Source organism: Peromyscus leucopus, chromosome 6 (assembly GCF_004664715.2).
Source record: "Peromyscus leucopus breed LL Stock chromosome 6, UCI_PerLeu_2.1, whole genome shotgun sequence".
Taxonomy (NCBI): domain Eukaryota; kingdom Metazoa; phylum Chordata; class Mammalia; order Rodentia; family Cricetidae; genus Peromyscus; species Peromyscus leucopus.
In genome coordinates this window covers 62,773,583-62,800,492 of record NC_051068.1, presented here as the reverse complement: position 1 = coordinate 62,800,492, position 26,910 = coordinate 62,773,583, and the positions used below count along the sequence as shown (strand labels likewise).

The 26,910-nt window shown below is 42.2% G+C and overlaps 1 protein-coding gene across 1 annotated transcript in view; it reads left to right on the top strand.

The window, feature by feature from the left end:
- Positions 1 to 376: 376 nt before the first annotated feature.
- The window catches only part of Fam160a1 (family with sequence similarity 160 member A1), a 271,043-nt gene continuing 244,509 nt past the window's right edge, over positions 377 to 26,910 (top strand). The window contains exon 1 of the mRNA XM_037206702.1: positions 377 to 603. The gene's annotated coding sequence lies outside the window, so the exon portion shown is untranslated. The remainder of the gene's footprint in view (positions 604 to 26,910) is intronic.

The window sequence follows — 26,910 nt, the reverse complement described above, 5'->3', positions numbered from 1 at the left end:
AGAGTGTCACATGATGTGATCCTGGTGAAGCTCATAACCTAAGAAAACGAAGCTTGCAGCGAACCAGAACTAAGAGCAGTGCTTCCTCCTTGTCTCAAGATCCCCCAGTCCACACCTTGATCTCAGCCTGGCCTCAGAGCTGAGCATGCATTTTGTTTTAGTCATATGTTGTGTTTTTTATGCAGCTGCGTATCATTGTCCTTTATACATGTGTAGCTTTATGACAAGTGGAGGATTCTTCTTTGTCATTTTTTTTGTGGACTATGACGCTTGTTGTGTGTGTGTGTGTGTGTGTGTGTGTGTGTGTGTGTGTGTGGTGGGGTCACATGTCTTCAACTCTGCTAGTTTTGTTCCCCAGCTACTTGGTCTTGCCATCATTATTCCCTTGTGTCCACCCCATGATTCTACTCTTCCCAGGCTCACTGGAATCTATTCTAGAGCTTGTCCAGCGGCCAGTTTCAAAAATAACTCAACCCAGATCATCTCCTAATGGATCAAACTTGGTCTCAGAAGTTATGTTCTTCTTCATATGGATGGGGTCTTGAACTCCTTGGTTTAAGCAGCCTTCTGCCTGGGAATCCTTCCTGAACACCGTGACTACAGGTATGTGAAACTACACCAAACTTTCAGGGTCTCAACACATTTCCAGGAAGCATTTTAAGGAATAGGTCCTTTAAAGGGCAGTGATAGGAGAGCATTTCAAGCTTGCTGTGGACAAGAGTGAACCCTGAATAAGAGAGGCGTTCATACCCCAGCCACTATGCCACAAAACTGGGGAGCCACCAAAGAAATCCTATTGGGGCTTCCCAACAACTTCTTTATTTACTTTTTATTGTAGTGTGTGTGTGTGTGTGTGTGTGTGTGTGTGTGTGTGTGTGTGTATGTTCACATGTATGTGCCACCATTGCCTGGCTTCATCTTGAAATGTTTTTAAGTACTTAGCATAGAATCTGTAACTCTAGCAAGGCAAGTAGGAGAGGCAACAGCCCCTGGGAGCACTTGTCTTCCTTACACAACTGTCTTGTTCAAAGACTTAGTGTATCAATGTTACTTGAGCAAGAAGGACAAATTCCAATGCAAGTTTAGTATCATTCAAAATTAAAATAGTCTGCGGATGCTGTACTTCATAGTTCTTGCAGAGAAATGACTCTCACTTAGGGATGTTTAGTTCTAGTGAATTTTCCTGTTGTACTTTTTAGTGGATCATGACCGTGCCAATAGTTAAGACTTTATTAAAATAATTCACTCAAAACTACTCTGTATCATTGAGTGTCAACAAGGGACTATTTCTATCCCCATAGGACATTTGTCTAGAGACATTTTCAACCATCCTGACAGGACAGCCCCTTGTAACAAAGAATTACCCAGTCCAAAATACTGAGATTGCTGGGGTTAAGGATCCCTGGACATGCTGACAGGCTCTTTCTTACATACGATGGGCATGCAAAAATACCGTCATCGTAGAGGCAGAGTGGGAGTACACGTGCTGTAAAGAGGGACTTTCCCCAGGAGAGGGCTGATGATGGGGGGCAGGGGGAGGGAACTGTGTCTGGGAAAAGTCTCTGTGCAAGGCTGGAGATGGTCAGGTTTCTGAACAAGTCAGTCAGCTTTGCAATCCGTCTGCCCGAGCACAGCCCAGTTCTGCCTCAGCCAAGTGGCCCATCTGTGAGCTGCGGCTGCCGGAGACAAAAGTGCGGCTATCTCTTCCCAGAACTGAGCACAACTGCAGGGTACCGCACACTAGCGCTCTTGTTGGGAGTTGGCAAGTCCACAGCTAGGGCAGTTGTTTGGGAAAGAGTGCGAGTGTACTTCTGCATCACGGCGTTAATGTCTGCAGTGTGCTCCCCATGAAAGGGTGGCTGGGGGAGGGGACACACACATTTTAATTATTCAAATACATGCAGAATTTCACAGCCTTGAAGTCTACTTCGAAGGCCCCTTCCTGCATCGACACAATGCGTTAGATTCTACTGGGTTCGTGGAATAACTCTTTTGGTTTGAGTTGTGAATTTTTTTTAAAGGCTCGTTAATTGTTTGGGGGGCCATCAGGTGATCATTTGGTCATTCCTGTCATGAATTGGGAGAAAAAAGGAAAGAAGAAAGATCAGAAAAGACACAAACTTGAACTGGGGGAAAAGTCCTTCCTCCCTCCCTCCCTCTCTCCCTCTCTTTCTGTCTTTCCTCTTTTCTATTCATCACAGCAGCTGTGAGGTACTCTTTCATTCTAAGTGCGACATTTTTGATGGAATGCTGCTGTTGTTGCTTTTATTCCTCATTTTTTTTGGGGGGTTGTAATCTAAATATGCCCATGTCAAAAGACCCTCAGTGACAGGTCAAGTTCTTATGCTTCCTAATGAAATACTAACTAGAGGTCCCGAGAGGCAGGCAACTCAGTGGTAGAATGCATGCTGTAGTATGCGTGAGGTACTGGGTTTAATCTCCAGCACACAAAAGAAGATCTTACTGAGGTCAGGCCCCAAAGTACAGTTTTGTTTGGGGCTTACAGATCAAGGATTTAAAGTGGAATGCTACTCGGCTTTATGTAGTTAAGACAATGAATAGTTAATGAGTAATCGACCACTTCCATTAGATACTATGAGATCTGTAAATGTGCACACAGATAGGAATCATATCAGATGTTTTTGCTTTGGTGGATTATAGGCAGCATTTGTGGTGAAGGAGCATTTTGGTAAGGAGTAAATCAACTGTTTTTAGGCAGTTGTTATAAGAGTTTCAGGCTTCAACAATATTATAATTTGGTTAGGGAGACAAATTACATGGATAACAGAGAATTAATGAGTGTCAGGTAGTTTGGTCTCAATTAGCAGTATGATGTGAGCTTCTACAAGGAAAATCCAGATTGAATTTAATAACTGGTTTACTTTGTGAAGTATTCAGAAATAAGATGGTGTGAATAATTTGTATTATGAAGACCTAGTCAAGCTAAAGTCTTCATATGATCTTTGTGCATGTGCGTGTACGACACAGACACAGACACAGACACAGACACACACACACACACACACACACACACACACACACACACAGTCACTCCTTTGAATAGGGAATGATGGTCAACCAAATGCTGTAATATGTGCTGCATACCGTGCCGTGTGCCAGGAAAATCGAGATGAACTGTATATAGCTCTTGTTCCTACAGAGCTTGCCGGGAGGCCTTTTATCGGTTTAGCTACAGATGAGACAGGATAGGTAGTGTTCAGTGCTAAAGACACTAGTTATGAGGGTGGGCAGGGAGAGGATGAGGCCCATGCTCCTGGGGGGCTTGGGACGCCAGGGGACAAATGAGACTGAAGGACATTGACATGTTTGGAGACCTAGGAAAGGAGAAAGAGAGGGAAGCAACAATGAAGGCAGGACATGGGACAACGGCTGTGACACCACAGGACATGGAATGACATGAATGAGGCCTTGTAAAGGCAGCCAGCTGCCAGTGCAGAGATTGTGAGGCTTTAGAAGGTACTGAAGATGAGTGTGTGTCAAGACATACACACTGAAGTGAATATCAGAAAGATGGAACCATGGAGTTATTCAAGATACATGACAACGGATGAATTCTCCAGGGGTTGCTAGAGACTGCAACCAGAGCCTTGGGGGAAGGACCCCCAGAGCTGGAAGAGGAGGAGAAGAAGGGGCCCAAAGTGGCTGACAAGACCAGGAAGAAGTAGGGGAACGCGCTGCCACTGAGACGAGGGAGGAAGGAATGTCCAGCCGTGGGCTGTCAGGGTGGTTAAATGCCACAGAGAGGCTGGAGCGAATGGCAACCCAGATAAAGCTGCTCATTGTCTAAAACCACACTCTCCGAAGCAGCCTGTGGGTCTTTTGTTTTAAAATTAAATGAGAAGTATAAGATATTAATAAGCCTTGGAATAAAGCTTCTATGCAAGTGAACAGCAAAGACGATGCAGCGGCTCCCCGGTGGAGATTACCGTACAGTCACACACAGCATTCCTGTTTTCAAAGAAACCTAGGGGACAGTGTTCAAACTCATCTTTGTAACATTTGGGGGGAAGAGTATAGGCTTTAAAAAGCCAAAAAAACCCTGCTTCCATTGCTTTCTTGCTTTGTAGAACCATTGACACTAAGGGTGGATAACTTTCCAGGAGCTTGGTGACAGAAAATGGAAGATTATGAGAATGATGAGGACACGCTCGGGAAAACCCAACACTTCTCCAGCATGAAGTGATTTCATGTGAGTTAGTTCATTTTACCGTCCATAACTCTGTGGAATAGCTTATCTCCATTGTATGTATGTGGGCAGCTTATAAGAACCCATGTTAAAAATAGATACATCGGACAGGACTGAAGAATTCCAAATAAGCAGGACTTTGTTGGATTATCTTGAGCTCTGCCTAGAATGATGGAGGAAATTTGATCAGGGGACAAACACAAAGAGAATATCAGGATTTCCACCCCTTTCTGCGTGTAGACGCAGCTGGAAGGCATATAAATTTTGTGTTGCGAATGACAAAGCCCCTATCAAACCCACTTAGAAAAAAGTGGTAACGGGGTGGGGGTGGGGGTTGGGGAATGGTTGGCTCAAGAATGGAAAAGTCCGAGGGTAGATGTTTAGTCTAAAGGCTCAGCTCTGACTGAACCCAAGGGCAATTCTAGCTCTGTAAGAGCCAAGTCAAACCTTGGAGGCACTGTGTGTGGATATGGGCAGGGGTGGGCGTGGTTGTACCGAGCCAGAGTAGGGCAGCAAGCATGAGGCTCAGGTACCTCAAGTGAAGGACTTAGGCAGAGAACCAGCAGTTCCTCATGGGAAAAATCAGTCGCTTGTAGAGGAAAGAAGGGTTAGAAGGCAGCAAACCAGCAGGTCTCCAAAACCAGTCAGTCCCGTCTTCAAGCGGCGCTCCACCAGCTTCCCAGAGATTCTCCCTCTTAGAACTCTTTCTTTCATACTTGAGTCTCAGGAGTTTGCTTCCGTGCTGCAGATACTCTGAGGCTAAGGTCTGCAGTGCTGGTGGCGTGTCAGAGTCACGTGGGTAGCCAACACATTCTCTTGAGGATGGGGATGTCTGAGCTCACCACCTCCAGGGAAGTGCTATGGGCGGGCAATGCAACATCCGCGGTACGGCGCTTACCTAGCATTTGGGTCCATATCCAGTACTGAAAAGGCAAGCGAGCGAGCAAGAAGACACAAAACCATCAGGTGAAGGCCAGACATCGAACCCCAATGCACCAAACTTTGCCCCGGCGTTGGAAAGGAACAATAATACACTGTGCACTGTTACTAGCAGACCCCCCCCCTCCGGTGTCAGTGTCTGCGGCTGTTTAACAGCTGCTTCGGGAACACTGACCGAACTGAATATAATTATAATTGCACGGAGAGAGTATATTGCACTCTACACTAGTGTTCAGGTATTTGTACACTAGATTCCTACTGGGTGTTCGGGGCTCCAGGGTACGGAAAGTGATGGATAAAGTGAGGAAACCCTCCAGTCCTGTAGGGAAAATGGGCTGGTGGGACATTACTGTTTAGAGTTGGGGAAGCACGCGGAAGGCCACCAAATCCACAGGAATCCAAAGAACTCTGAGTCTTAAGAGGTCTTGTTTAGCATGTGGAAACTCCGGTCGGGGAGAAGAAACCCCGCTTGTCTGAGGACTCGCTTCACTATGAAGTAAAGGGCCTGAGCGAGGCGGGCAGAAGCCGCAGCTGGGGAGGTTTTTGTTTGTTTTTAGTTAAATGCTCAAACACTAAAGTAGTGTTTCTTCCAGGGAAAATATCACACAGCCTATCATTTTGAGCCTGTACATTTCCAATTTGTGAGTTGAGGAAAACTGTCAGAGTTTTAAATTGGATTTTAAAATCGGCCAGGAAAGGCATCTAAGCGGCTTCTCCCCAGGGCTCCGGGCTGCAGTACCACTCATGGCCACAGGGATGCAGTACAGCTCAGCAGACAGTTGCAACCACGATGAGAGGTGGTTTCCAGAGAATCCCTTCCCAGGCAGGGAAAGCCGATCTCCTGGAAGCAGGCGGAAGGTATCCTTTCTCTGTCATCCATCTCTCCCCTCAGGTCTCCCGCAATTCCTGTGGGACTCCAAATGTTTATTAAACGACAGTTTCTACAGGCTTATTACACATCGCCTACTCCAGGAAGTGGTCTTGCCTTGTTAAAAAAAAAAATTGAAATAACGGAAATGTCTAATGACCAAGGGCTGGCAAAATGACTTGTTAAATGCTCATACAAAGAAACACAGTGCAGCGATGCAAAGCGTGATCCAGACATTACTTCGGGAAAACGATAAATGAGAATAAGTTAAGTGAAAAAAGCAAGCCTGTTGTGGTGGCACATTTGTAACCCCTGTACTCGGGAGGAGAAGGCAGGAGGATTGCAAAACAGAGGCTAACTTGTGCCTCACAATGAAGTCTTGTTAAAAAAAAAGTGTGTATGGGTGGGTAGGTGCCTGGGAGTTGGGAAGATGGCTTAGTTGGTTTAAGTGCTTGCTGCAGGCATGAGGACCTGAGCATCCAGATAAAAAGCAGGACACTGTAATCCCAGGGCTGCAGAGGCAGACAGCAGGATTCCTGGGATATGCTGGCAAGCTCTAGGTCAGCTCTGGCTTCAGGGAGACGCTGTCTCAAAAACTAAGGTGTCAGGCAATTGAGGAAAGGCATTTTATGTAGACCTCCAACTTCACGAATGCACACAAACAGTGTACTCGTGAACACAAATACCCCCCCATCAAATAACAACAGCAAAAGCAAAATCCAGATACCCAAATTATTTGAGGTTCTAGTGTTATTAAAGTGTTTAGATGGCACATACTTACATAAAATAAAATCTCTTAAATGGTAGACTTATTGTTGAAGTCTTATTTTCCTCTTTATAATTTTATAAAATAATGAACACAAACACTTTTATACTTAGGAGAAAGGTAATGAAGGAAATGCCATAGCAGACGACTATTCAGTCTACCACATGAAGAAGAAAACAGGTCTTAGTGGAGGCTATTCATGCTTATGGGACTACTCCGTGTTTGCTTATTGATAGGTGTTGGGGAATATTTGTTTAACTATGTGAAGACGTGTTGCATTTGTTAAATTATATAAAGATGTTTTGCTGTTTCATCTTGCCTGCCTAAGGTATCTGATTGGTCTAATAAAAAGCTGAACAGCCAATGGTGAGGGAGGAGATGTAGGTGGGGCTTTTGGGGAGGGAGAGTAACTAGGAGGAGGAATTTAGGTTTGAAAAGAAGAAAGAAATAGAGATGCCAGGGAGACACCATGGAGACTCCAGGGGCAGCCACCTAGACATGGAGGAAGCAGGAGAGTAGGACATACAGAATGAAAGAAAGGTAAAAAGCCCTGAGGCAAAATGTAGATGAATAGAAACAAGTTAAATTAAGTTAAAATAGCTAGTGGGACAAGCCTAAGCTAAGGCCAATAATTCATAATCAATAAGTCTCTATGTCTTGATTTGGGAGCTGGTTGGTAGCCCAAAGAAAATGCCAACTACAGATAGGCTCTTCCCCTAACATTGGCCAGGGATTGAGAAGCCAACGCACAAGACCTTGAAAGAACACATCGACAAATCACTAATTAGTTGTAATTATATATCATCATTAATTTTCTTCTGTATTTTTAATTTTTTTGTAGGAAGCACACACAGTTTATTTGAAATACTTAAAATAGAAGTATTTATATGAATATTGGTTATTGAATTACCATTTATATTTTCCTTTAGTCTAGAGTAGTCTTTACACTTGTTTTTTTCTTAGCATTGTCGTTGTGAAGAGATCAAATGAGATGTCTTGCAGTATCCTGCCCTCTAAATTTGCCTGATTATTTCTCGAGGTGCCCTTGAATCTATTCTACCCCAGATGTATTTCCTGGAAACAGGAAGTTAAACCATAACAGGAACAGATTCAGGTCACATTGTTTTGGCAGCCTTATGTGCCGGGAAATGCTGTGTAAGTCATAATTCACCCTGTCAGGAGGTGTATCAGGTTGTCTCCAGTTCAGGGTCAGGCCATGGTCACTTGGCCCCATGCCCTTTGGGCAGAACATACTGGCAGAAGAGTGTGCCAGGAGAGGCTCTTCACCCCCTGGTGGACAGTAAGCAGAAAGACAAATGGATACATTTTAAAAATTGCTTTTTAAAATGTTTGAGATTATAATATAATTGTATCATTTCCCCCTGTTGCTGGAGGGCTTCTCTCCAGGTTCCACCAAACCCCGCAGTCCCACAATCCACGTATAAAATAATCACTCAAGACGCTTATATTATTTATAAACTGTATGGCGGTGGCAGGCTTCTTGCTAATTGTTCTTTTATCTTAAATTAACCCATTTTTATAAATCTATACCTTGCCACGTGGCTGGTGGCTTACCGGCGTCTTTACATGTTGCTTGTCCTGGCGGTGGCTGCAGTGTCTCTCCCCCCTTTTTCCTGTTTCCCCAATTCTCCTCTCTCCTTGTCCAGCCTATACTTCCTGTCTGGTCACTGGCCATCAGTGTTTTATTTATATAGAGTGATATCCACAGCATCCCCCTTCCCTTTTCTTCCCTCCAAGTCCTCCCACATATCCTTCCTTGCTCTTTTCCAAATTCATGGCCTCCATTAATTGTTGTTATATGCATATATGCATACACATTTACATCCCTTAATACAACCTGCTCAGTCTGTGCAATGGTACTTGTATGTATGTTTTCAGGATTGACCATTTGGTGTTGGATGACCAGTTGGTGTGCTCTTCCCTGGGGAAGCCTGTATCTTCCCCTCTCAGCATTCCTTGGTTGCTGCTGGTTCTTTGTGAAGGGTTGAGACCTGGTGGTCTTTCTCCTGTCCACTTTAGCACGTCTGTGATTGTCTTTGTTCAGCTCACATTTAGACAGTCATGTTGGTGAGATTTTTATGGGTGGAGATTCTGACATTACTAAGAGACACAAGCTCATTAAATCCTTGATCCTCTGGCTCTTACAACCTGAAATGTATTCCCTATGACCGATTTTGAGTAATAAGTGGTGGAATACTTGTTACATTGGTGAATCAATGTTGATGTATGATTATTAAAGGTCCAGTTTACTTAGGGGTCATTCTTTGTGTGGTACATTCTATGAGTTTTGACAAATGGTATAATCACATGTTTCTACCATTATAGTATCTTACTAACAAATGGTCAGATAGATTTGATTTATCAAACAATCTGTAATATTGATTTTTGTATATTGATCTTACATCCTAAAACCCTGTTAAACCCATTTGTTAATTCAAGTGGCTTTCTTACGGATTCAACTCCATTTTCTGCACAGATGAGCACACTCTACAGAGAAGTTTCCCTCTTTCTTTCTGAATCCTCTAGCACAGTGGTTCTCCACCTTCCTAATGCTACAACCCTTTAATACAGTTCCTCAGACTGTGGTGACCCCCAACATAAAATTACTTTGCTGCTGTAGTTTCATTACAATAATTCATAACTGTAACTTTGCTAGTTATGAATTGTAATGTAAATATCTGGTGTGCAGGACATCTGGGATGTGACCCTGCAGGGGTCGTGACCCACAGGTTGAGAACCACTGCTCTAGTACACTGTTGAAAGAAATGTTATCATCAATGCCTTCCTTGTTTATGATTTTAAGATGGATACATTCAGTATTTCACATTCTTTTTTTGTGTTTTGAGACAGGGTCTTACTATGTAGCTCAGGTTAGCCTTCAACTTGTGATGTTCCTGTCTCTGTGTCCTGAGTGCTAGGATTATAGGCACGCGCACGTGCACACACACACACACACACACACACACACACACACACACACAGAGTTTAATGTTTTATAATTAATTATGATGTTAGCTGCAGATAATCATAGATGACCTTTACTACTTTGAGGAAGTTTCTTAGTTTTTAAAATTATGTCCTTGAATTTTGTCAAATACCTTTTCTGCATCTATTCAGAGGATCATACATGGTCTTTTAATTTGTTAAGAGGATGAATTATAATGACTAACTTGTTCATATGATACTGGTGCTGCATTCCTGAAGCTGACTCTGCTTAGTCATGATGTACTATCATTTCTGAACTGCAGCCTTTCAATAAACAAAGGGGTACATTCCAAGACTCTCAAAGATGCCTGAAACTGCGCATACCAGGAAACACCACTCCCTTGGTGCCTGTGTGGTTGATCCTGGGGGTCAGTTTGATTAACTGAAGGAGGAAAGTCTTTTCCAGTGTTGATAGCATCTCTGGCCTTTGCATGCCTTTACTGCTTGTGGATGAGCAAGCATCATATGTATCCTGTTGCTGCTGCCCTCCCCCTTGACATCAGAACTCAGCTTCTCTGTCGTCCAACGTGGACTGAAGATCAGCAGCTCCCCAGAAATCCTCTAGGTCTTCAGCACCAGATGGGGTTTGGAGCTCTTCAGTGTGCAGACAGCCACTATTAGACTACCCAACCCATGTCATATAAGACTAATAAATCCATATATATATTCATATTATATAAGTATAACCTGTATATAAATATATACTTATTTATACACGGATATACAAATCCATATACATTCATTCTAGCAGTCTATTCCTCTGGGAGACCCTGATGGATATTGATTGTGGTGCTTTCTGCAACCAAGCACCTATGGCCTCATGAGGTGTGATCTGTGATCAGGTGACTGCTTTAATGCTGATTCCACACTAAGCAAGCACTAGTCAGAACTAGGCAGCCACAACATTACAGCTTCTTTCTGGGACATCCCTGAAGACAGTGGTGAAGGGAAACCTTCTCAGTGGGCAGAATTTCCTGTATTGCATATAGCTGTGGCTCTTGCTTAGAAGGATAAACGGGCAGATTTGATTATGTTCTGATTCCTGGGCTCTACTCACTTTGGCTGGATGGTTGGGGGCTATTGGAAGAAGCATGATTGTAGAATTGCTGAGCAAGATATCTGGGGAAGGGATACACTCGAAGATTTCATCGCAATGGAGGTAAAGACAGGCATGTCTGGATTGCAGCAGATATTTTAGGGCATTTGTTGGCACTATTGTGTCCTCTGGTTGAAGTCAATGTAAAACTACAACAAGCCAATCCAAGCAGGATGATAAATAGCCCTGACCCTTCAAAAATAAATATATGAATAACCCTTTTATAACCCAGATAAAAAGAATAACCCAGATAAAAAGAATCAAGACCTGCTGAGGCGCTTGTTGAGGGCAGAGGAAGTACGGAATGAGTAGACGGTGATTACAGAACTAAGGAATGTAGTTGTGCCTTATTTTGTTAAGAAAATGTTTATGTGTTCTCTTTCTAGCAATACTTTTTTATTTATTTGTTTGTATAGCCCTGACTAGCCTGAAACTTCTATATGACCATGTTGGGCCTCAGACTTGCAATACTTTTCCTGTCTCTGCCTCCCCAGTGTTGGGATTATGTGTACGAACCACAGCTGGTTTCAAAAGTTATTAGTACGTATCTGGCAGATGCTATACATACTTGAATAGCAATAGATTCAGGAAGATGATAGTTTTGAAATTATTGATAAGTCCTCCCTACTCACTTTGATAAAATGCTCAGTTGTAAAGCTCTGTGTAATTGCTACTTATTACTATTGTTATGTTTTCTGTGTTGTATCAAAGCTTTACATGGGCTTTAGGTTTACACTGTATCCTGTCACATGAGAGTTACAGGAGACAGAATAATTAAACTGGAACAGATGACATTATAAAATGCTTAATTTTTTGTAGCTTTAGGAATTATGCTTAGCAAGGTAAATTTTTTTTAGTGTAATGATGAGTCACAGGAATATCTGAGCTAAGAGTTTTTAAATTTTTCTAGATAAGATTATTTTAAAAAATGTATTTAGAAGAAAGCTTTATTCCAATGTCTTGAATTTATCTAGGACTTTGGAAAATGTTTAAATGAAAGAAAAGTTAGCAAAATGTATGTTAGTGAACACTGAGAGCCCAATTTAAAATACCCTTTCAAAGCAGCAAATGGGAAACGGTGTCTCTTATCATGGTTCCGATGGAATATGCTCTAATGCATGCTGCAGTCCATCAAGTTCAATTATCTTATAAATGATAAATAATTATGTTTTCAAAGTGATGACAGAAATTGCAGGAGGTGCTTCTGGAACGCTGACCTCTTCTGTTGTTTTTCATTTTAAATAGCAGGTAAAAACTTAGTGAATGTTTTAGCAAACTAGTTCTTAAACCTTTTTTTTTTTTCATCTTTGATGAATAGTTTATTTTATTTGTTCTTTTCATCTGGTTCTGGGGGCTAACCCAAGGCCATGTGCACTCTCCAAGCCCCTGTGATAGGTTTTTTTTTAAAAAAATTCATTGTATGAATGGCAATAAGAATAAACATCAGAGTGGGAAGAAAGAGAGATCAACCAGGAAGAACACCCCTCTCCAGAGACATGAATTTCCTCAGTCCGCCACGGTAGGGCAGTATAACGACGAAGCGACCAGTCAACCAAAAAGAAACTGAACACCCAACTCTTCAAAGACCATCTCATTAGTATTGGCAGGTAACTATCCCCAAGCCTCTAGAGGTAAATGAAAAACTATGAATGATTACCTGGGAAAAAGTCTATTCTCTTAATGATAAAAGGGGAAATGAAACTGGCCCACAGATAAGTGCAGACGCAATTCATAGATTAGAAGGGTAAGTTGTCACAAACAAAATCAATCAAACACGAAGGGCTTCAGATCTCGAATCAAACCCTGCTCTGTATTTCGAGTCATCTGTTTGATTCATGCAGTTACCACATCCCATCAAACACAGAGACAGGTGAGCACAATGAATTGGACACCTGACAGCTTTCTAGTTAAGCAGGTTTTACAACCACCTTTCCGGAAACTATCAGCACATTTCTACTTGACTTGAGTACAACTACGAGATTGAAATTTCCTGTAAGGAAAAATGATTACTTACTACTGTATCAATTTAGAGATGCCTGGGTTCAATGAAAACAAGCAAGGTCTATTTCCCCCTGTGGGAAATGCATTACATCAGACAGATTCCATGCCAGCCATCTACTCCTTTCAAATAAATACATCCTAACACAACCACGAGCATGCTGGCCACTGCTAATCACCTTTTTGGAGGGAAACTTTCAGACAGTCCTTTCACAAAACAATCCTAAAAGCTGTGATATGCACTACAACACAGATGAATCTTGGAGACATTCTGCTAAGTGAAATAAACCAGTCATACAAGGATAAATATTATGCGATTGAATCTACACAGGGGTCTTAGAGTAGTCAAATTCATAGAGACAGGATAGAGCGGTGACTACTAAGACCTGAGGGGAGGAAGGGATAAAGGGTTGGTGATCTAGGGGTACAGAATTTCAGCTGAGGAAAACTGAAAAGGTCCAGAGATGGAGGTGGTGGCGTTTGTTAGCAACATGAATTTACTTAGGATCACAGAATGGTATACAGAAAGCTTAAATGAGGGGGCAGGAAGATGACTCAATGGGGAACATACTGAAATTATGAGGCCCTGGGTTCAAATCCTTGGAATATACTTATGAGCCAGGCATGGTAGTATGAATATTTGTTATCTCGGTGTTCCTTTGGGAAGATGGGAAGCAGAGACAGAAGAATCTAGAAGCTCCTGAGATGACTAGCCCCTGTGTATGCAGCAGCAAATAGTGTGTGAGGCCTTCATGATATCAGGTTGTCCTCTGGCTTCCACATGAGCACTGTGGCACATGTACACACTCATGCATATGCACACACATGCACACACACCACACACACAGAATATTAAAAGATGGTTAATGGGTAAATTTTATGTTACATATACTTAACCACATTAAAAAGAGACAAAAATTGTAATAGCTATTATCCCCTTTCCTCATTATAAAAATCAATATATATTTTCATTGTAAAATGTATAGTGGAAAAGGATCTGGAAGTACTATAGGATTGCTACATTTTTTTCCTGTTCATTTTGTCATATAAAGTGCGTGAGAGAGACAATTTAGTTTACAGCATGGCCTCTGAGACTAGGAAGCTCCATGGGAGTGAGAATATTGCTGATTAGTTTGACATTTCTTCCACCACATTTCACTAGAGGACAAGCTAGCTGTCTCTAGGAAGGAAAGCTAGTTGTGTTTCCAAGATTATAAGTGTGTAGTGAGAAAGTTACAGCTATTTCGTCACTTAATCCAAGTGGGCACTGGTAACCAAATCATCTAGTGAGAGCCAATAGCTTGACTTAAAATTTTCAGAATGTTGGATATGGGAATAGGACAGTAATGTTTAGGCAGAAGCATATGCATAAAACCAAATTAAGACAATATCCAAAGTAAAGGTAAGTGAGAAGGAAAGACAGACAAGAGAGTGAGTGACTTGAGACAGTGTAGGCCTTTATTGGGGGATGGGAAGACCTGCAGATGCGGTCTAGAAAAACCAGAGTCCTGGTTTTAAGTTTGGGTTGTTACATGCATTTTTTGTTTGTTTGTTTTTTGGTTGTGCTTGTTTGTTTTGTTTTCTGTGTAGCCCTGGCTGTCCTGGAACTCACTCTGTAGACCAGGCTGGCCTTAACTCACAGAGATCCACCTGTCTCTGCCTCCCGAGTGTGGAGTGCTGGGATTAAAGGCGTTTGATACTACCACCTGGCTGTTCCATTGCCTTTTAACAAAAATTTCAGTGATGCTCGTAGGGGCGGTGGTGGCACATGCCTATAATCCCAGCACTCGGGAGGCAGAGGCAGGCAGATCTCTGTGAGTATCTACAGAGCGAGATCCAGGACAGGTTCCAAAGCCACACGGAGAAACCCTGTTTCAAGCCCCCCCCCCCCCCCCGTAAAAGTTTAGTGATACTCATGCTCCGACAGAGGGAATACAGAAAACATTTGCAAAGCCAGATTATCCTAAGCACCTCCAAATGTGTCTGATACATAAGGAATAAAGGAGGTAGGAACTGACTGTCTATCCTGGCTGTCCTTGAACTCATGGAGACACTCTCGCCTCTGCCCCATCAGTGCTGGGGTTACAGGTGTGAGCGCACACCCTTGGCTGGGAATTCTTCATGTAGGAGCTCAACTCAAGTCAGGAGAATGGGTTGCATAGAGAGAGAGAGAGAGAGAGAGAGAGAGAGAGAGAGAGAGAGAGAGAGAGAGAGAGAGAGAGAGAGAGAGATACTGTATATAAATTTGGAATTTCACAAGCTAACATTAATTCTGGCGATGGGTAAAACAGCTTCTGGCAGCTTCGTATTCACATCCTTCCAGCCTGGCTGTCCCAGGAGCAAGATTCATGTCTGCTTCCGCATCTGCACAGCAATCCTGGCAAGTGCTCCGAGCTTTCCTGTTTGGCATGTGTGACCATCCCTGGCCTACTGGATTTCCCAGAAAGATGCGTTCCTGTGATAGGCCAGGTCTTTGTGTTGGACTCACTCCAGGGACCACAAGAAATAGAGAACAAGCAGTTCCTCAAAAGAAATTGAGGTAGAGGTAAAAATCTACAGCTTCCCACTCCCGGTAACAACAGCCATTTCCAGCCCCTCCTAGGTTGAACCTCATCATGATTATTTTGCTCAAGTCAGTCTCTTTATTGCTCCCTGACTATGTTACGCTTGTTCGAGGCTCTAAGCGGAAGTGCTCATGCTTGCCATTTGTATCTATGAGAATATTATTATTCGGACTTCCCTTTCTCCACATTAGATCTTCAGGGAGCAGATGAAGTCCTGAGTGCATTATTGACACAAGCTTCGCTATATCAATGTCTCAGACCCATGGAAATGGCAAAGCTTGCCCCTGGTCCACGTACAGATGTTTACAAATAGTTGGCCTTGAGCAAAACCCAGTGTATGAAGAAACTGCAGCTTCCTCTTGCAGGATGACTACAACCTGAGACTGGCCCCCTACAGAGACCTCCTACTGAGAACAGTTAGCCAGCCTCCTCCTAATTCTTGCTGTGTATAAATGTGCTGAGTTCTGGGTTATTGTTGATACATCTTCAGAGCTCAGGGCCCACCTGATTCCAGCTTTTCTGCCTGTATGTCTGGTATTTCTTCATTTCTCTATTGCCAGTCAGATGAGTCCCAAGGCTGAGCAGGCTGTGGCAATTGTCCATAAGAGGAAGTTGACCTAACTAGGCTATCCTAGGCATTTTCTTTCATGAATTCCCCGTCAGGCAGGGCTTGAAATACCACCTACCCTCAATGATATAGGGTCTTCTATTAGGCCCTATTTCTCAAAGGTTGACCACCTCTCAATAATAATGCCACCCTGGGGACCAACTCTGTAATTAAAGTGGACCTGTAGAGAGCATGAATCCATAGCAACCACTCAGTCTACAAACTCCACTCACACTTTTACCAGCCATCTCCAAAATATCTTATTTTCTGGCCCAGAATCCCATCCAGGATTCATACTGCATTTAGTCATTGTGATGACTATTCTTGGTTGTCAATTTGACTCTATCTGGAATGAATTACAATCCACAAGTGGAGGACACACTTGTGATCCAGATCTTGAGGCAGGAAGACACATCTTTAATCTGGGCCACACCTTCAGCTGGAAGCCTGTATAAGGACAATGGATAAAGGAAGGTTCCTTAGTTCTTGCCTGCTTGCCCTCACCTTGTCAGCACATCCATTTCTTCTCTGGCATTGGAGCCTGCTTCTTGAGGATTCCAGCATATAGAGAAGATCAGCTGAGATACCCGGTCTCGTGGGACTGAGCAACTACTGGATTCTAGGACTTTCCATTCGCAATTCACAGCTAGCCATTGCTGGGTTAGCTGGACTGCAGCCTGTAAGTCAATCCAATTAATTCAGAGAGAGAGAGAGAGAACAGAGACAGAGAGACACACACAGAGAGACAGAGAGACACAGAGAGATATTCATTCTAAAAGTTCTGCGACTCTAGAGTACCCTGACTAGTGCAGTCATGTTATTTTAGTCTCCTCCAGTCTGTAAGAATCCTCAAGTCTCTCTATTTTTCTCATCCTCTAGTTTACAAAGAAGTACAGCTTCCACATCCTGTGGGTGACCCTAGCCTGTAGCTGAGGTTTCCCCACACATGATCAGAATCAGGTTCTGCTTCCTTGTTGAAAGACCATAGGGATGATGCTGTGCTCCTGTTAGTGTGGACACCACAGGGATGATGCTGTGCTCCTGTTAGTGTGGAACACCACAGGACGATGCTGTGCTCCTGTTAGTGTGGAACACCACAGGACGATGCTGTGCTCCTGTTAGTGTGGAACACCATAGGATGATGCTGTGCTCCTGTTAGTGTGGACACCACAGGGATGATGCTGTGCTCCTGTTAGTGTGGGACACCACAGGATGATGCTGTGCTGAACACCATAGGAATGAAGCTGCCTTTGTGATCCAACTTCCTGCTGCCATATTTCTTTGCCACTCAGTAATTCCTGGAACAGAAAGCCGAGCAAGCTCTTCCTTCCGTAAGTTGCATTTGGTCATGGTATTTCAACGCAGCAGCAGGAAAGCAACTAATGCATTGAGTGTGATTCTAAGATTATGTTAGTATCTGTTCCTCCTCAAACTTCTACTCAGTGGCATTAGCCTCCTTCAGCAACCTCTAACCACACGTCCCAGCACCGGGCTGATGGCAGACTGGGGCTTCTCTACATACTTCATTCTTTCTGTTAGGTGGGTGCAAAAAATAATTGCACTTCTTGAATTTTTAAAATTTGCCGTTTGATATTGGAATACAATTTTTAAAATAATGCAGTCTTGTTACATACCATTTTATTACATTATTTATTTGTGTGTGGGGGTATGTATGTGTGAGCATGCTACGATGTGTGAGGAAGTCAGAGGACAACATGCAGGCATTTGAGCTCTCCTTCCCCCTGTGCATTCCAAGGATGGAACTCAGGTCCCCAGGCTTCGCAGCAAGTGCCTTTATCCACTGAACCCTAATGGTTGTGAAAGTATTGTCCCTGCAAAAAGTTGTTGATATATTTGAAGGTCACTTAGAAGGTCGGGTGAAGGTGGTAGGTAAAATAAAACCTCACGGCACAATTCATCCAATTTTTCACGCATTGTATATTCACACGGGTCGAGAACCGTCATGGAGAATTGCGCCCTTTTTACTGATCACTGCAGACTGCGGACGTCGCAGTTTTCAGTGCGTCTCACCCATCTGCTGAGCATACTTCTCAGTTGTAATGGTTCAGAAATGCAAGGATTCGGAAAGCAGTAGAGAATTCAAGCGGTGCAGACCGCCTTTATCATTTTTTGTTTTGTTGTTGTTGCTATGATCAAATACCATGACAAAAAGCAACTTAGACACGGAAGCATTCATTTTGGTTTACAGTTTCGGAAAGATAAGAGTCCATCACGGCAGGGAAGGCGTGGCAGTAGGCAGCAGGGACAGGGAGGTAAGAATCATTCCTCCGCACGCAGGAAACAGAGAGAGAAAATTAGAAGTGGGGCAAGGCTGTCGACCCTCCAAGGCTTCCCACACTGACGGACCTCCTGAAAGTTCTACAACCTCCCCAAAGAGCACCACTGACAGGGAAACGGGTGTTCAAGTACGTGTGCCTGTGAGGGACATTTCTCATTCAAACCACCACACCGCCACACAATGTGATGGTGACATTTTTTTTGGTACTTGGTTTTAGGAAGCACTTTGGAGCTGCTTCTCAGTGTCACGACTGAACTGGTCACTGAAGGTTGTGCTGTACAATCCACTTTACATGGCACAGCACAGTCCAATGAAGAATTGTTTCTTATTCCTTATATAAATGTAAATGACAGTTCAAAACAACTATTTTTTTTTTCAGTCAGCTCATGAGTCACCCACGTCTCAAACATTTTCACCTTCTCAATTGACTTCAAGTGCCTAATGACCATTAAGTGGTCTAGTTTTTTTTTTTTTTTTTTTTTTTGACAACTTCTCATGTAGTTAGTTACAAGAGAGCCAGCTTTGCTGACGGCTCACAATTGCTCATTGTCAGCTTCTGATAGCCAGCCCCACCTTCAAGGCTTTCAGGCCCTGCACTGTGCACTGGTAACAAACAGTTCTGGGGCCAAATGCACTCTTGATGTCATGAGTTATCTCATTTCTTTGAGACCTGTTTTGAACTGGAAAATGGATCAAGTTTGTATAACATCATTTCCATAGTCTTAAAAAAAACCATAAAATAAATAAGACCAGCCAGGCGGTGGTGGTGCACGCCTTTAATCCCAGCATTCGGGAGGCAGAGGCAGGCGGATCTCTGTGAGTTCGAGGCCAGCCTGGGCTACCAAGTGAGTTCCAGGAAAGGCGCAAAGCTACAGAGAAACCCTGTCTCGAAAAACCAAAATAAATAAATAAATAAATAAATAAATAAATAAATAAATAAATAAGATCAATGCAGTGACTAACAAGTAAAGACACATGCCACAAAAGCTTGATGACCTGAGTTTAGTCCCAACAACCCATTATTAAAGGAAAGAACTGACTTCAGAAAGTTGTCCTCTGACTGCCACACATGTGCTATGGCATGTGTACACACACACACACACAACACACACACACACACCACACACACACTGAAATAATAAAAGTTTAAAAAAAGACAGCAAGTAACATGTAATAAGCACAAAAAAATATAAAATAAGAAGTGTACATTAAAATGATACGTAAGGGTGCAGAACTTTCTAGAGTTCATTGAATCTTGAAAAACAGATTGTTTTTTACTCTACAGGGTAAACTTAATTTTCTGCCAAAATATGTGTTAATTATAATGGTTCCCTTTTTGATTAATAAGTGAGTTTGAGATAAGTTATAATGCTTTAGAATCCATAGCCCAGAGATTCAATTCCTTTTCACCAACCTAATATGTTTATTATCATTTATCATTCTATTATAAGGAGGCGGTTCCATTTATTTGTTATGTATATGACCTCATGGATTTCTGGTATTTATTCCTCCCCCCTTTTTGAGGCAAGGTCATGCTATGCTGTCCAGGGTGTCTTGAGTCCCAGGGCTTCACTGATACTTCTGCCTCATTATATAAATGCACTACTGTGCCTAGATTTTTATTTTTACTTTGTTTTTTGGTGGTAAAAACCACTTTTTAATGTTCAAGCGTATCCAATGGTAATCCCTTCAAGGTGGCTCCTGTTTCTTCTTGGTAGGCATCTTAGTGTCTTTTCCTGTCGCTATAATAAAAACACCCTGATGAGAGCAACTTAAAGGAGAAAGGACTGATTTTAGTTCGTGGTGTGCCCTGGCAGGGAAGTCAAGGTATCAGCCAGCTAGTCACATCACATCCACTGTCAGAGGAAGACAGCAATGGATGCACGCTGGTGCCGAACTTGCTTTCCACTTGTCTGTAGTCCAGGGTCTTCTGTCCATAAAATGCCTTAGAACAGCAGCAGGTCTCTCCACCTACACTAGTGCAGTCCAACAGTCTTCCACAGGCCCGCTCAGCGAGCTATCTCCTGGATGATTCCAGATGTTGTCAAGTTGACAATTAACCCTGACCATCACATCACATTTCTATTATGTCTGAATATTTTCTAAGTTTTTGGATTGGGAGTGCTTGGGTTGAATACTCCAGGTTTATCGTGTGCCTTCCAAATGCCAGTCTAAAGGCATCCATTTCCCCAGCAAACCCTAAGTTCTTTTTAGTGGTGGCCATTATTTAGAAACCAAGATCTTGAGAACTAGGTTCCTCATTGCCATTGTGTATGAGAGAAGAACATGATATTATGTTTCTAGTTTTCTTAATGGATAGTGGTGAATGCATGTGTGCACGTATATACGTGTCTACAACTGTCTTTCAAATATGTGTACACATGTATAAAAACATGAGTTCATATCTAATCCCTACAACTCTTAATACCTTGGACTATTTTCTATGGTTGCTCCTTCCATTTGGTAAATACTTCCTCCACTGTGTTTTCTTATTCTCCCATTGCTTGGTTTATTGGTTTGATGTACCCAATCCTTAGCACACAGGGTATGCCCTATGCCTTGCCAGATCCTTTGCATGGCTACTCTACTTCTTTACTTGGTGGTGTCCTCATGCTCTTGGATGCTTCTTCTGAGAGGGGGAGCTACTGGTAGTTCAGATATTCCATTTTCCATTATGTAGAAATCTCTTGTACGCTGCAGGATCTTTAACATCCCCGTTCCCCACCACTAATTGCCAAGAATGTTCCCAGTCACAGCGACAATGAAAATTACTCCTACCCATTTCTGAATCCGCCTTGCTATTGAAAATGTGATCCTTGGACCAGCGGCTTCTGGGAATGTCTTAGAAGTTCAAAGGTAGGCTCACCCCAAACTTAGAGAATCAGAAGCTACATCTTAACAAGATCTCAGGTGATTTATGAATGCACTAAAGTTTGAGAAGCAAGGATAGGCTATCCATTAAAAATTGTTTCCTGAGAGAAACTCTTTTTTTCTGGAGGCATGCTCAAAACTGTTCATGTTAGAGATGTTGAACCTTTGCTGTGCAGATCAGCTTGTGATCGAGAATCATTAACTAAGAGGGCTGTGGCAGACACCAGTATGCAGTCAACTGAAGGAGAACAAGTCATGAAGATCACTTGGATCCCTTGAGGACTGTGGCCAGTTACATATATGGTGTCAATAAACTTGCCATTTTATTTAAATCAGGTTTGTGCAGCATTTCAGTTGTATGTAATCCGAAAACCTAAGAAGACAGAGTTGCACTGGACTAGTGTTTACAAATGAGGCTGAAGAATGTGAACAGGTATTACCAAGAAGAGGCCTGTGAGTGGATTGCTCAAGAGCCAAGAGGTTGACACTTTTAACCTTTTTGACGGGTACATGGAGTTAGAGATGACCAAAGACTCCAGATCTTCACCTTTAGTGATGGATAGCTTTGCACATTTTCCTAATGCGCTAGCAGTAACATTCTAGGTGAGAAACAAATAGGGAATTTCTGCTGTCAGCAAAGGGAAAATTTTGACATACATATTTATGTATGTGTATGTATATGTATGTTCACACAATATATGTACATACATATATGCACTTTTAAATTGAAGTAAAGCACACATAAATTTGCCACCATAATAACTTTCTTCTTTTTAGACAGGTCCCTTATAATCCAGGCTGGTCTCAAACTTGCTTATGCAGCTGACAATGACCTTGAACTTCCTGATCTTGTCTCTACCTCCCAGGTACTGGCAAGACAGCTGAGAGTGCAAGAACAACCTCGTTTACATAATATGTTTAAATCCAGCCTGGGCTACAAGGACACACACACACACAAATACTGCTTTCAGTTTTGTGTGTTTACACTCTATCGATGTCTACATCACATGGCGATATCATTTAAATATATTCCCTCAGATTCACAGGCTAAACATTTCAACCTCAATGCAACACTATTGGGAGAGGGCCTTTAAAATGTTAAGGTCTGGGTTGTACCTCACTGGTAGAGTGTTCGTATAATAGGTCTGAGGCCCTGGGTTTGATTCCCAGCACCACAAATAAAAGGCAGACCTCATATAAATAGTGTTGCTGCAAGAGTGGGTTCACTGTGATGAGCAGACTTGTTACAAAAGCTGAGTCCTCTCTTGCGTGTGCTCTTGCGTTGGTTGTCACTTGCTGTGACAAGAGTGATTTAAACAGTATTCTTGTGCGAACGTTAAATGGTTCCTCACGTGTTTGAATATTTGGCCCTAGCTGACAGCACTGTTTTAGAGGGCCGTGAAACTTTTAAGAGGTGGAGCCCTGGTGGAGAAAGTGGGTCACTGGAATAGGCCTCGTGGTTGTATAACCTGGTTCTATTTCCTGTGCTTGGTTTTCTGGCTTTGAGGTTTCCTATGCTCAGGATACTGCCCAGTGTCTTAGTTGACTTCCTGTTGCCTGTAAGATATAGGACTCTCAGCTACTCCCCCAGCACCACATCTGCCTGCATGCCATCATGATCCTTGTCATGATGATAATAGACTGAACCTCTAAAACTGTAAGTAACTCTCCTCTGTAGATGTAACCAACCATCTTATTAAATAAGAAACACAGAACCAATGTAAAGAAGAAAGCCAAGAGGTCAGAGCTCAGAGCTAAAACCTTACCCTTTCTCCTGCGGTGGTCCTACCTCTCCAAAAGAGACCTACTTCCTGTGTGTTTAGTCTTTATATAGTCTTTCTGTTCTGCCTTCTCATTGGTTGTAAACCTAAACATATGACTGCCTTGTCACTGCCTGTATGTACAGCCCTCCAGGTCTTCTATGGTATTGAGATTAAGGCGTGTGTCTCCAATGCTGGCTGTATCCTTGAATACACAGAGATCTACCTAGCTCTGTCTACCAAGTGCTGGGATTAAATGCGTGTGCCACCACTGTCATGCTCTTGCTATGGCTCTGATAGCTCTGACCTCCGGGCAACTTTATTTATTAACATACAATTAAAATCACATTTCAGTACAAATAAAATACCACCATACTCCTCAATTAAATATTTTCCTTATAAGAGTTGCCATGGTCATTGTGTCTCTTCAGAGCAATAAAAACCCTAATTTGTTGTGGGATATTTGTATATTTGTAGACTGTGTGAAGATGTATTTTTGTGATTGGTGTAAGAAAGAGCTGAATGGCCAATAGCTAGGAAGGAAAGGACAGGCAGGATTTCTGGGAGAGAGAGAGGAAGAGGAGGAGGAACCTAGATGCACAGATATGCTAGTGAGATGCTAGGGAGACTCTGAAGAGGTCAGATATATGGTACAGAGTAGAGGTAACTAAGCCATGTGGAAGAACACAGATTAATAAGAGCAGGTTAATTTAAGTTATAAGAGCTAGTGGGACAAGCCTAAGCTAAAGCTAATAGCCAAGCTTTTATAATTAATAGTAAGTGTCTTTGTCCATTATTTGTCTGGCAGTCTCAATGAAAAAGTACTACTACATCAAGACATCATCTTTTTTTTTTTTTTTTTTTTTTTTTTTTTTAGTTTTTCTAGACAGGGTTTCTCTGTGTAGCTTTGCTCCTTTCCTGGAACTCACTCTGTAGACCAGGCTGGCCTTGAACTCACAAAAATCTGCCTGCCTCTGCCTCCCGAGTGCTGGGATTAAAGGTGTGCACCACCACCGCCCGGCCAAGACATCATCTTTAGTATTAAAACCAGATTCTCTCAGGTATCTTCTGTTATTTCTTTTGTTTGTTTGTTTGTTTTTTTGTTTGGTTGGTTGGTTTTTCGAGATAGGGTTTCCCTGTGTAGCTTTGCGCCTTCCCTAGAACTCACTCTGTAGCCCAGGCTGGCCTTGAACTCACAGAGATCTGCCTGGCTCTGCCTCCCGAGTGCTAGGATTAAAGGCATGTGCCACCACTGCCTGGCATCTTCTGTTATTTCTTATTGACTTTTCATTACCTCTTAATACCCAATTGTTATTTGACAGATGATGGCACACATTTCCCTCGCAACAGGTTTCAACTTCATATTTACTTTTATTTTTCAATTGAGTAAAAAGTCCCTACTGAATGATTCCCAGTGTTGGTATATAGATTTGTTTTAATAAAGTCACCATAACCCTTAATATGGGTACAGTTGATTCATATTCCTTTTTAAACTACAACAGTGACTTTCTTAGCAGTATCACCTTCCTAAGTTTTGGATGAGACTATGAGTTATGGAAGTGGGAGTGGCTGAGGAACTAACGCCTAATGACACAGAAGGAAGTCAATTTTATTAGGACAACCCATGGAGTTAAATTATTCATGACATTTTTTATCTTAGGAGTCATCAAGAATTCACTGCGGCTGAAATTTTCTGTTGAAATTTCTCTTTCAAAAGCTCTACACAGCTTGCTAAATTTTAACCTCTCATTGTCTTTTTAGGGGAAACTCTTGAAACTAGCTGTAGGTTTTCTAGGTATCTGAGTTGAAAATGTGGCAGTGTGGTAAGATACAAGATTAGCCAATGTAATAGTGTGGCAAGACACAAAGAAGCCTGAGTCTGAGAAATTTAAAGACTCTGGGTAAGCATTCGTAGGACTGTGACAGTAGATAAAGCAAGGAACCAAAGGAGAGGTTGGTTCTCAGAGTTTATCACTGACCATTACAATGGTGTCTCCTGTGAAGAGAGAAGGCAACCCAAACAAAAGAGCTAGGTATGGTTGCATGTGCCTATCATACCAGCTATTGCATGGGCGGAGGCAGAGGATTACTTGGAAAATGTAGTAAGACTTTGCCTGAAAAAGAAAACCAAATCTCAGATACCATGAAATCCTGAGAAAATGTTTAAATAATAATAATAATAAAAAGGACCAGCTCATATCAGGAGGAGCTAAATGGGAGCTGGGAACCTATCCATGTGGGTCCATGGAGTGGAACAACCAAGAGTGTCATGGCACAGGAACAAAGCACCCCAGGAAAGTGCAAGTGCAGACCCTCTTGTGACAAAGAGGGAAATAATCTGCCTTGGTATTCTAGGATAATAGGTTCATCTTGAAAGCTTAGAAATAATTTAATTAGCCCCAGTCATTATTCAATCACTAGGAAATATGCAAGTCTGCTTAGCTTTCTAAAGAGAAAATTGAGTTGGACTAACTTAAACCTTTTCCTTGATAATGGCAGGATGATTAGGGAAAAGAAATATCTATGCATTCATTTAAGGCACTGGGGTTTTTCTTTTTCTGTGAAGATTACATCCTTTCATTGACTGAATAATGAGTCTTAAAGACATCATCTGGGATAACAGACCAAATATTCACAGGCTCTACAGTGGAAAGAGGGCACAGGACTTAGAAATGATCATGCTACTAAGAATGTATCATGCTACTACAATGTTGCTGGAACTAATTCACAGGAAATGTTTTCTTTTTTTAAGATTTGAAAATTATGTATTATTATTAGTGCGTGTGTGCGTGCACGTGTGTGTGTGTGTGTGGTGTGTGTGTGTGTGTGTGTGTGTGTGTGTGTGTGTGTGCATGTTCCAGGGGTGGAATTCAGGTCATCAGGTTTGCAAGGCTGGTGCTTTTACCCACTGAGCTATCTTGCTAGTTCTTTATTAATCTTGATCTGTTGAAAAGCTACTTAAATTGGGCAGGATGGTGCACGCCTTTAATCCCAGCACTTGGGAGGCAGAGGCAGGAGGATCTCTGATTTTGAGGCCAGCCTGGTCTATATAGTGAGTTCCAGACAGCTAGGACTACATAGAGAGACCCTGTCTCAAAACCAAAACCCAAACCAAACACAAACAACCAAACAAACACACCAAGAACCAAAACCAAACCAAACCAAAACAACAACAAAAAAGCTACTCAATCCATCAAAATCTTGGTTAAATAATATTCTATTAGACCTTCCTGGGTTTAGCCCTGGCCAACTTACTTCCCTTTTAAAAATTCCTTATAACTAAAATTTATTTTACATTTTGCATAAAGTGATTAAATAAAAGTAGACACTTTGTTTTCCTTACTGGATTATGTTGGTAAAGATAATTTTGTGTTCATTTTTATGGCTTTCTGAAAGCCTAATTCAGTGTTTAGGACTTGCGTGGTTCTTGATGTGTATAAAATATCAGAAGACAGAAAGAAAGGAATCACTAGAGAAGGAAGGAGAGAATAAATGCACATCTGTACACATACGTAGGCATACTCCTACTCTTAAGGCATGAACGGATTTATGGGAGTGGACTCACACGGAAGTTTTAAGCACTAAAGTAGACTTCTGTTTCCAGATGAGATGGTGAGCCAAGAAAAACTTCCTTTCCAAAACAAACCACAGTGGACATTCCAGGAAGAACATTTCCCTAGCAATCCGGAAGTGGCTACAAGGTGGAAAGGAGGTGTGAAAAGAGAGCTTAGCCAGGGGAGGGTTTGCTCCATTTTAGACACTGGCAAGGAAAAATAATGATCAATATAATTCTTCACCTGAAGAATGAAAATAAAATATATGTTTCAAACAAAGAGAAGAAAATTTGATCTGTCAAACATTAGGAAACAAAGAAAATATAGCAAAAATAACATTTGAAAATGATGGCAAGGATACTTCAATACGGCAAA